This window comes from Rana temporaria, chromosome 3 (genome assembly GCF_905171775.1).
Source record: "Rana temporaria chromosome 3, aRanTem1.1, whole genome shotgun sequence".
NCBI classification, from domain to species: domain Eukaryota; kingdom Metazoa; phylum Chordata; class Amphibia; order Anura; family Ranidae; genus Rana; species Rana temporaria.
Window position 1 is genome coordinate 275,308,835 of NC_053491.1, and position 10,626 is coordinate 275,319,460.

Consider the following 10,626-nt stretch of genomic DNA (forward strand, 5'->3'; position numbering starts at 1 on the left):
GATCCCCGAGGCAGACTATCACATGGTGAATAGTAAAGTAAATAACTTAAGGAACATGTATATAAGGAGCACGATAAAATCCTCCTATCACAGAGGTCAGGAGCAGCAGCAGACAATCTGCATGTCCCCAAGCTGTGTTATTTCAAGAAACTGATTTCTGGACGACCAGCTAGAAGTCAGGAAATCACTTTCAAGCCTTCCCTCTAGCCTTCCCTCCACCCCAGCAGAGGATGACGAGGAGCTACCTGGCTTGGAAGACCCGGATCTGAATATCTATAGCCAGGTATAGTATTTTTATACATATTTATTGTCCTATAATTATTGATGGGAACTAGATGTTATTATTCCCAAATTAAGGATTAATCAAAAACGTATTTACATGTCAATAGACAGTAGTGGCCAGAAATTATTGGGACAGGAAGGAAAACTGCTGGGGTCAGAATGAGTCTTTTCTAATTAGTAACATTCAATTTGCAAGAGTCATGAGCTGAAAATTGTGTGTGATTGAACGAAAAACTAAAACAATGTCCCTTTTTCATACACAGGATGAGGTCAGCCAGCAGGAAGAGGCTCTGGAGTGTGGCAGCCAGGAGGAAGCAGGGGTCAGTGGCAGGCAGGAGGTGGCCGGGCCAAATGGCAGCCAGCAGGTGCCCAGGCCCAGTGGAAGCACCCAGTCACAGGTGCCTCCCCTCCACATTAGATCGAAAAGGCCTAGGAAGGTGAGTCAGACAGAGGAGGAATCCCTGAGGCTCATTAGGGAGGCAGCCAAGATTATGAGAGCCCCCACCAACCCTGAAGAGGCCTATGGCTTTTATCTAGCCTCTAGGCTACAGACAATGGAGGAGGGCCAACGCCTCCTCTGTGAGGGGCTTTTTTCTATGGTCCTTCAGAAGGCGGAGAGGGGCCAGCTGACAGAGACTACCCATCTGTGTGATCCTGGCCATTCTTCTCCTCCTCATTCTCCTCCTCCTGCTGCCACAAGTCCACCACCAAAGCCACATCCTGCAAGGAGGCGTGGAAGGAATTCCCTGGCTTCAGGCTGGTCTGACAGAAGACACAGTCTGTTGTAGTACCACAGCTTGGGTACATACAGTCATGGCCGAAATTGTTGGCACCCCAGCAATTTTTCCAGAAAATCAAGTATTTCTCACAGAAAAGTATTGCAGTAACATGTTTTGCTATATACATGTTTATTCCCTTTGTGTGTATTGGAACAAAACAAAAAAAAGAAGGAAAAAAAATTGGACATAATGTCACACAAAATTCTTGGCACCCTTAACTTAATGTTTGGTTGAACACCCTTTGGAAAAAATAATTGAAATCAGTTGCTTCCTATAACCATCAATAAGCTTCTTACACCTCTCACCCGGAATTTTGGACCACTCTTCCTTTGCAAACTGCTCCAGGTATCTCTTATTGGAAGGGCGCCTTTTCCCAACAGCAATTTTAAGATATCTCCACAGGAGTTCAATGGGATTTAGATCTGGACTCATTGCTGGCCACTTTAGAACTCTCCAGCGCTTTGTTGCCATCCATTTCTGGGTGCTTTTTGATGTATGTTTGGGGTCATTGTCCTGCTGGAAGGCCCAAGATCTCGGACACAAACCCAGCTTTCTGACACTGGGCTCTACAGTGTGACCCAAAATCCTTGGTAATCCTCAGATTTCATGATGCCTTGCACACATTCAAGGCACCCAGTGCCAGAGAGCAAAACAACTCCAAAACATCAATGAACCTTCACCATATTTCACTGTAGGTACTGTTATCTTCTCTTTGTAGGCCTCATTCCGTTTTTGGTTGACAGTAGAATGATGTGCTATACCAAAAAGCTCTATCTTGGTCTCATCTGTCCACAAGATGTTTTACCAGAAGGATTTTGGCTTACTCAAGTACATTTTGGCAAACTGTAATCTTGCTTTGTTATGTCTGTGTCACCAGTGGGATCCTCCTGGATCTCCTGCCATAGTGTTTCATTTCATTTAAATGTCGACAGATAGTTCGCACTGGCAATGATGCTCCCTGAGCCTGCAGGACAGCTTGAATTTCCTGGGAACTTATTTGGGGCTGCTTATCCACCATCCGGACTATCCTGCATTGCAACCTTTCATCAATTTTTCTCTTCCGTCCACACCCAGAGAGATTAGCTACAGTGCCATGGGTTGCAAACTTCTTGATAATGTTGTGCACTGTGGACAAAGGTAAATCCAGATCTATGGAGATGGACTTGCAATCTTGAGATTGATATTTTTCCACAATGTTGGTTCTCAAGTACTCAGACAGTTCTCTTCTCCTCTTTATGTTGTCTATGCTTAGTGTGGCACACACAGACACACAATGCAAAGACAAGTGAACTTCTCTCCTTTTTATCTGCTTTCAGGATTTTTATATTACCCACACCTGTTATTTGCCCCAGGTGAGTTTAAAGAAGCATCACATGCTTGAAACAATCTTATGTATCCACAATTTTGAAAGGTGCCAAGAATTTTGACCAGCCCATTTTTGGAGTTTTGTGTGACATTATGGTTTTTTTCCTCCCTTTTTTGTTTTGTTCCAATACACACAAAGGGAATAAACATGTGTATAGCAAAACATGTGTTACTGCAATACTTTTCTGTGAGAAATACTTGATTTTCTGGAAACATTTCTGGGGTGCCAACAATTTCGGCCATGACTGTACATGTCTTCTGCTGCTGCTCCTGATTTCTGTGATTTGGGGACCAGATTGTGCTCCCTATTATATGGACTCAAGTTAATTATTTTATTTTCAACACACTTGATTTCTGCCTTGGGGTCCAAAGGCTGCATAAATTCTACCAATGTCTCTATTGTTGCCCTTCCTCATTATTTTGTTTACCCAGAATAAATGGATATTTTATTTACTTAAAATACTTGCCTATGTGATTTTCTTTAAAAGGACAGTTTGATTGTGAGTAGGCAGGTACATTTCATAAATACAATGTGTAATTAACAAGGGACACCAAACAACCTCCTTGAGGTAACAAAATACAAGATAATAATGTTGTTGTGGTAACTTGACCATAAAATAAAAATGGAGATCACAAGAAAATATTCAAACCCAATAAAAAAAGAGGAGATCTAGATTCAAATCACCAAAAAAAAAATATATACCGTATACTGTAAGCCGAGTTTTTCAGGCCTTTTTGTGGGGCTGAAAATTACCCCCCTCGGCTTATACTTGAGTCAGTACCTTGCCCATTTCAGAATCCGATCTGTGTACCTGAGTCTGTGACATAGACGGCGGCCGTGCAGTTTTAAAAAATCGCGCTCCTCCTTGTGCTGTTCCGTGATAGGCGTTTGATAGGCGTTTCCCAGAAAACACTGTGTTCAGTTTTCCGCCTATCACGATCACGAATGAGAGGGTGATCGTGATAGGCATGGTGAGGTCAGGCTGCAATTGGCACGGTAAGGTCAGGCTGCAATGGGCACGGTGAGGTCAGGCTGCAATGGGCACAGTGAGGTCAGGCTGCAAATGGGCATTGTTGACCCTTATTTCTGCTTACAGTAGCTGCTACATTCTCACCCTTGGCTTATACTCAAATAAATAAGTTTTCCCATTTCTTTTGGTAAAATTAGGTCCTCGGCTTATACTCGGGTCGGTTTATACTCGAGTATATATGGTATATATATTTTTTGAGATCTGGCTTTAAAATAAAATACGAATATTCATGAGATCACAAGAAACAATAAAGAAACAAGTTGGTCAGAACTCTGTGTGAATATCAGCAGCAAAAAAATAACATTATTCTAACATTAGAAAGAAGAAAAGAATGTGCTACATTAAACGATGCCATAATTTGCAGCATGACGAATGTGCTATCTCCATTATGAACGCTAGTTTTACTAGAACGATCGCTCCTGTATCCTAATTTCTTCTGAGCATGCGTGCGTTTTTTTTCTCCGTCTGAGTTCCACACAGACGATCAGAATTTCTGATAGGATAAAATAAAAAATGTTCTATTTCTAAACTCCGACAGAAAAAAGTCTGATGAGGCCCACACACGGTCGGAATATCCGATGAAAAAATTCCGTCTGATTTTTTTCATCGGAAATTCCGATTGTGTGTACAAGGCATTAGATGCACGTGGGACTCGATGCCTCTATTTTGCATGATTTAACATGGGGAATAGAACTATGTGCACACAAACAAATATAACACCTCTCTATATATGCAGGCAATAAAAAAAACTGCACGCACTCAGCAGCCATTTTAATAACTGCTATTAGATTGTGCGTAGAGTTTTACAATTTTCATCAGAACATCTCAGGTTTAGGCTGATTTACTAGTTTTTTTTTATTTTGACAACATATATTTCAGGGTCAAATGAGGTTTTTTTTTTCCAGGGATGCTAATCTGATAAATATGAAACTGTGTAGGGAATTTAAGCGTGGAGAAAAAAGTCCTGCTGTCTATTTAATAAACTGCTGAGAAACTATTTCATAAATCATGTTAATATAAAATATTTTTGTTTGCTTAAAATGGCATACCTTGGCTGTTAGATTATTAAAGCAAAGTAAATCAACTCGGCACTAATATATTATTAGCAGCTCCTTGTATAAACGGATATAGCATCATAATATTTGATCACCAAACACAGAGCTGCCATGTACATCTGAGTGTGCCATCCCCTGCTGGTATGTATTCTTGTTTCTTGGCTAATGTTGGTGCCAATGGTATAAGGCATAGATATAGACATTATTGCATGGCACATGCAACCATACATGTTTATGTACTTACAGTATATATATATATATATATATATATATATATATATATATATATATATATATATATATATATATATATATATATATATATATATATATATATATATATATATATATATATACAGTATGTTGGACAAGTGAGACACTGGTGGGTAGGCTTATTTATTTTTATGTTTAATTAACTTAAAAGAGATGTAAAGATAAACATCCACACTCCACCACAGTGTCTAGACAGCATACCACATACACAGTGGGCCGGATTCAGAAAGAGATACGACGGCGTATCTCCTGATACGCCGTCGTATTTCTGAGTCCGGCCGGCTGTATCTATGCGACTGAATCAGAGAATTAGTTACGCATAGATATCCCTAAGATCCGCCAGGTGTAAGTCTCTTACACCGTCGGATCTTAGGCTGCAATTTCAGGCTGGCTGCTAGGTGGCGCTTCCGTATGTTTTACGCGAAGAATATGCAAATTCGGATTTACGCCAATTCAGAAACGAACGACCGCCCGGCGCTTTTTTTTTTACGTTGTTTGCGTTCGCCTTTTTCTGGCGTATAGTTACCCCTGCTATATGAGGCGTAGCTAATGTTAAGTATGGCCGTCGTTCCCGCACCGAGTTTTTAAATTTTACGTTGTTTGCGTAAGTCATTCGCGAATACAGCTGGACGTAATTTACGTTCACGTCGAAACCAATGACGTCCTTGCGTTTTACGTACGGCACATGCGCTGGGTCAAGACAAATTTGAATAATACACGCCCCCAACATCCCCATTTGAATTACGCGGCCTTACGCTGCAACACATACGTTACGCTGCTGTAACTAAGGGTGCAAGTTCTTTCTGAATAAAGAACTCGCTCCCAAAGTTAGAGCGGCGTAACGTATCGGAGATACATTACGCCAGCCGGACAGATACGCTCAGGTATCTGAATTCAGCCCAGTATGCATAAACAAGCAGGAAATTAGCCAGTAAATATATATATATATTTTTTTTTATAATGGGGCACATTCATGTTGTTCTGGAAGGGCTGTTGGAGGAGACACACACCATGGGTTTGTCACTTCCACTGATGTTATCAGCAAGTCCCTTTATAAAGAGAGTCACAAGAAAGTATCAAAAGATATAACAGATTGCTAGGAAATAATTTGAAGAAGTGACTTTTAGACATCACTCCACTGTATTGCTTTACTTTTCAGCCTACCGTCTCTGAGGCCCTGTACACACGAGAGGATTATCCGCTGGAAACGGTCCTCTGGACCGTTCCAGTGGATAAATCCTCTGGCGGATTTTGATCTGATGGTTGTACTAACCATCAGATCGAAATCCGCGCGGAATCCATCCGCGGTGACGTGTCGCGCCGTCGCCGTGATGATGACGTGGCGATGTGCGCGACGCTGGAAGATAAAGACTTCCGTGCATGCGTCAAATCATTACGACGCATGCGAGGGAGAGGAGCGGACGGATTGATCCGGTGAGTCTGTACAGACCACCGGATCAATCCGCTGGACAGGATTCCAGCGGATAGATTTCTTAGCATGCTAAGAAATTTTTATCCGCTGGAAATCCGTCGGCTGGAATTTTTTCCGCCAATAAATGTCCGCTCGGACGTACACACCACCGGATCTATCTGCTGGAATTGATCTGCGGATAAATCCCAGCGGATAGATCCGGTCGTGTGTACGAAGCCTCAGAGATCAGTGACACTGTACAGGCATACCCCACATTTAAGTACACAATGGGGTTTATTTACTAAAGCTGGAAAGTGCAAAATCAGGCTCACTTCTGCATAGAAACCAATGAGCTTCCAGGTTTTATTACCAGGCTTAATTGAACAAGCTTTGGTTAGAAGCTCGTTGGTTTCTATGCAGAAGTGAGCCTGATTTTGCACTTTCCAGCTTTAGTAAATAAACCCCATTGTGTACTTAAAAGTGGGGTATGCCTGTACATTGTAGTCTTGTGCAAGCTTTAGGGCATGGGTGCTCAGCCTGTGGCTCTGCAGCTCCCACAGAACTACAAGTCCCATCATGGCTCTGCCTTTGGGAGTCATGCTTGAAACTGTCAGCCTTGCAATGTCCCATGGGACTTGTAGTTCTGCAACAGCTGGATGGCAAGAGGTTGGGGATGATCATTCCAAATCTATGGGGTTGATTTACTAAATCAGTATACACTATTCACATAGATAAAGTGAATGTTAATTTGCAAAGTCTAGTGCTATTGGGTGAAAGAAAAAAATCTATTTTGTTTTTATTTCCCTTTTAACTATTCCCATTTACTAAGCTCAAGAAATATTTACTTTACTTTTCTATATGAACAATCTCTACTACTTTAGTAAATGAACCCCATGTCTGAGAACATAAAGGGGTTGATTTACTAAAGGCAAATTGACTGTGCAGTTGCACTCTGCAAGAGAAGCTGCTCCAGAGCTCAGTAAATGAGCAGTAACTTTGCTGACTTCCATCATCCAAATAATGTGCAAGCAAAAATGTATTTTTCTTTTATTTTCCTTGCATGTGATTGGGTATCCTTTGCAAAGTGACGCTTTACCTCATTTACTAAGCTCTGAAGAAATTGCACTTGCAGAAGGCAACTGCACTTTGTGGTGCACAGTACTGTGCAAACATCTGTAGTTACATATTTGTCTAATCCATGGACCAGAATCTTTGTACAAGAACTAAATGCTGACCTTGGATAATGCCTAAACAATGATGGTGCTATACTTCTTGGAAAAAAAGGTGAAGGCATTGGAGGAGTACTGTGAACTATTGTAATAAATACCTGTAAAGGTCCATTCATACCAGCCAGTGCTTTATAATGCAGTGGCTGGTGTGCGGTTGAGCAGGAATCACCAATCTGAAAAAAAGTAGTGACGTGCCCGCACACCACTGCAACACAGTGGTGTGAATCAAGCACACAGGGTCCAAGGCAATTTCACTTTGTAATGCGGTGGGACTGCTCTGGAATAACCATCTAGCTTAGTCCCACCACATCTAGTGTAAATTAAAGTGGAGTTTCACCCAAAAAAATCAATTTTTAACATTAGATTGAGGCTAATTGTGGGAAGCACAATCGGGTATTTTTTTTTAAATCAATGCAGTACTTACCTTTTTAGAGATAGATGTTCTCCGTGGCTTCCGGGTATGGGCTGTGGGACTGGGCATTCCTATTTGATTGACAGCCTTCCGATCGTCGCATACAGCGCGTCACGAGTTTCCGAAAGTAGCCGAACGTCGGTGTGCAGGCGCCGTATAGAGCCGCACCGACGTTCGGCAACTCGTGACACGCTGTATGCGACCTTTGGAAGGCTGTCAATCAAATAGGAACGCCCAGTCCCGAAGACCATAGCCGGAAGCGGCGGAGAACATCTATCTCTAAAACGGTAAGTACTGCAAAAAAAAAACACCCGATTGTGCTTCCCGTAATTAGCCTTAATTTAATGTTAAAAACATTTTTTCAGGTGAACCCCCGCTTTAAGCCTTAAGCCCGTACACACGATCGGAATTTTCGAAAAAGTACACATGGTTGGACTTTTGATCGGCCAAAATCACATCGGAATTCTGACGGAATTCCATCGGAGTAAAAAAAAACATGTTCTCTATCTAAACTCTGACGGAATTCCTCGGAATTTCCGAGGAAAAAAGTCCAATGGGGCATACACATGGTCGGAATTTCCGATGGAAAACGTTTTTTTAACACTTATGTTACTACATTCTACCTTTCTTTGAATCAGGTTAACACATATGACTATATAGGCAACTTCTACTGTTAGAATAGCTTGCCAAGTGCAGTTAGGGGTAAGACTGAGGGACAGTTTTCTTTACAGTGCATTCACATATGTACCACCCAAGTCTTGTGATCTTTAACGCTTTGTTGGGACAGACAATGTGCTTATCTAGTTTACAACTGATCATGAAGATCTTCCAACACAGAACAGACAGACTTAATTATGACAAAGACAACTCCCAAGCTTCATCCTTAACATTATATACAAGGTGAAAGCTAAGTAGTATTTCTCAGCAAATAAAACTGTAGACAGAAGTGATGGACTGATCTGCTTGGTCTCGTTGGATTCAATTTGCGAGTGCACTCAGCAACCATGTCCAAAAATCCACAAACTGCGAGCTTAACTACTTCAGCCCCAGAAGGATTAACCTTCTTCCTGACCAGGCCATTTTTTCTGATACGGCACTGCGTCACTTTAACTGACAACTGCATGGTTGTGCGACATTGTACCCATAGATAGAGCTTTAAATTGGTCGTATTTGATCACCTCTGTGGTTTTTATTTGCTGCGCTATAAACCAAAAAAGACCGACAATTTTAAAAACAAAATAAATATTTTTTTACTTTTTGCTAAAAAACAAAACAAAAAAATATAAAAAAAAATTAATTCCTCAGTTTAGGCCGATATATAATCTTCAAAATATTTTTGGTAAAAAAATTGCAATAAGTGTATATTGATTGGTATGCACAAAAGTTATAGCGTCTACAAAATTGTTACTATTAATGGCGGTGATCTGTGATTTTTATTGGGACTGCGACATTGTGGCAGACAGATCGAACACTTTTGACACTATTTTGGGACCATTGACATTTACACAGCGATCAGAGCTAAAATAACCACTGATTACTATATAAATGTCACTGTCAGGTAAGGGGTTAACACTAGGGGGCGATCAAGGGGTTACGTGTGTTCCCTCAGAGTGTTTTTTCTAACTGTGGGGGGATGGGACTGACTGGGGGAGGAGGCCGATCAATGCTCCTAAATACTAGGATCCGACAATCTGTCTCTACTCCCTTGACAGAATAGAGATCTGTCTGTTTACATTGACCTTCTGTCCTTCTCAGGAGTAATTGCAGGTAGCTGGCCACCATCGCAGCTGCCAGCCACGTGCATTGGATTCTACGTCACGCAGCAGGCGCGTGTGCTCCCCCTATACTCCTTAAAGCTTACGCTGTTCAGCTACGGTGATTCACGCAGGAGTGCCATACTGCCCCGATTAGCAAGTGGTTAAATGCTAACTTCTTTGATGTAATGATGCGACAAATCTTTAACAAAGCAATTCTCTCAATTTCCAAGTTAAATTTGCAAGGGATTGCCAAACAAAGGTCACGGGGAGCTGGGCAATGCCCAGGGGAATACATACTAATGCAAAGAAAATGTAAAAAAATAAATCAGCCATAAACAGCCATAAACACCCCCCCTTACCTGAGCACAATCTAAATCCAGTTCTGTGCACATCTGCAGCAGCTCTTCTCCCGTATCCCCTGCTGCTGCCTGTTGTTGTCAGTCAAAAGCTGGAAGCAGAGAACGGGAGGGGCATGAGGCCACCCCCCGTGAGTGACACAGACAGCGAGGCTCTGTATCAAGCTTGTATGAGTGCCCCCATAGGAAACAGCTTCCTATGGGGGCACTCGGCAGGGGAAAGGTGCTAGGAGCACCGCAGGGGGAACCCCAGAAGAGGAGGATAAGGGTTGCTCTGTGCAAAACCATTGCACAAAGCAAATAAGTATAACATGTTTATTTTAATGAAAAAAAAAAACATAAGGCTTTAAGTTGTTAAGTTGTTGTTTCATTATTTGATTTTAATTGTGGTACGTATTTTATATTGTTACTATGTTAATTTATGCCTGTAACACTCGGTCCTGTTGTGAATTGTTAAGGTCTTCGATACCTTCGGGTGATTCTACGCTATACAAGCAATAAGCAATAAACAATAAACAATAAGACCACTTTAAATAACCTGCACATGAAGTATAGCACCTGTGCAATGTATTAAAACAAAAGTGGCATTGGCAAAAGGAAAATAGCATTTAAATTGCCGCTAAATTAAATATTTCATCTCTTTCCTTTTATTTTTAAACAAATAAGTCAGGATTTC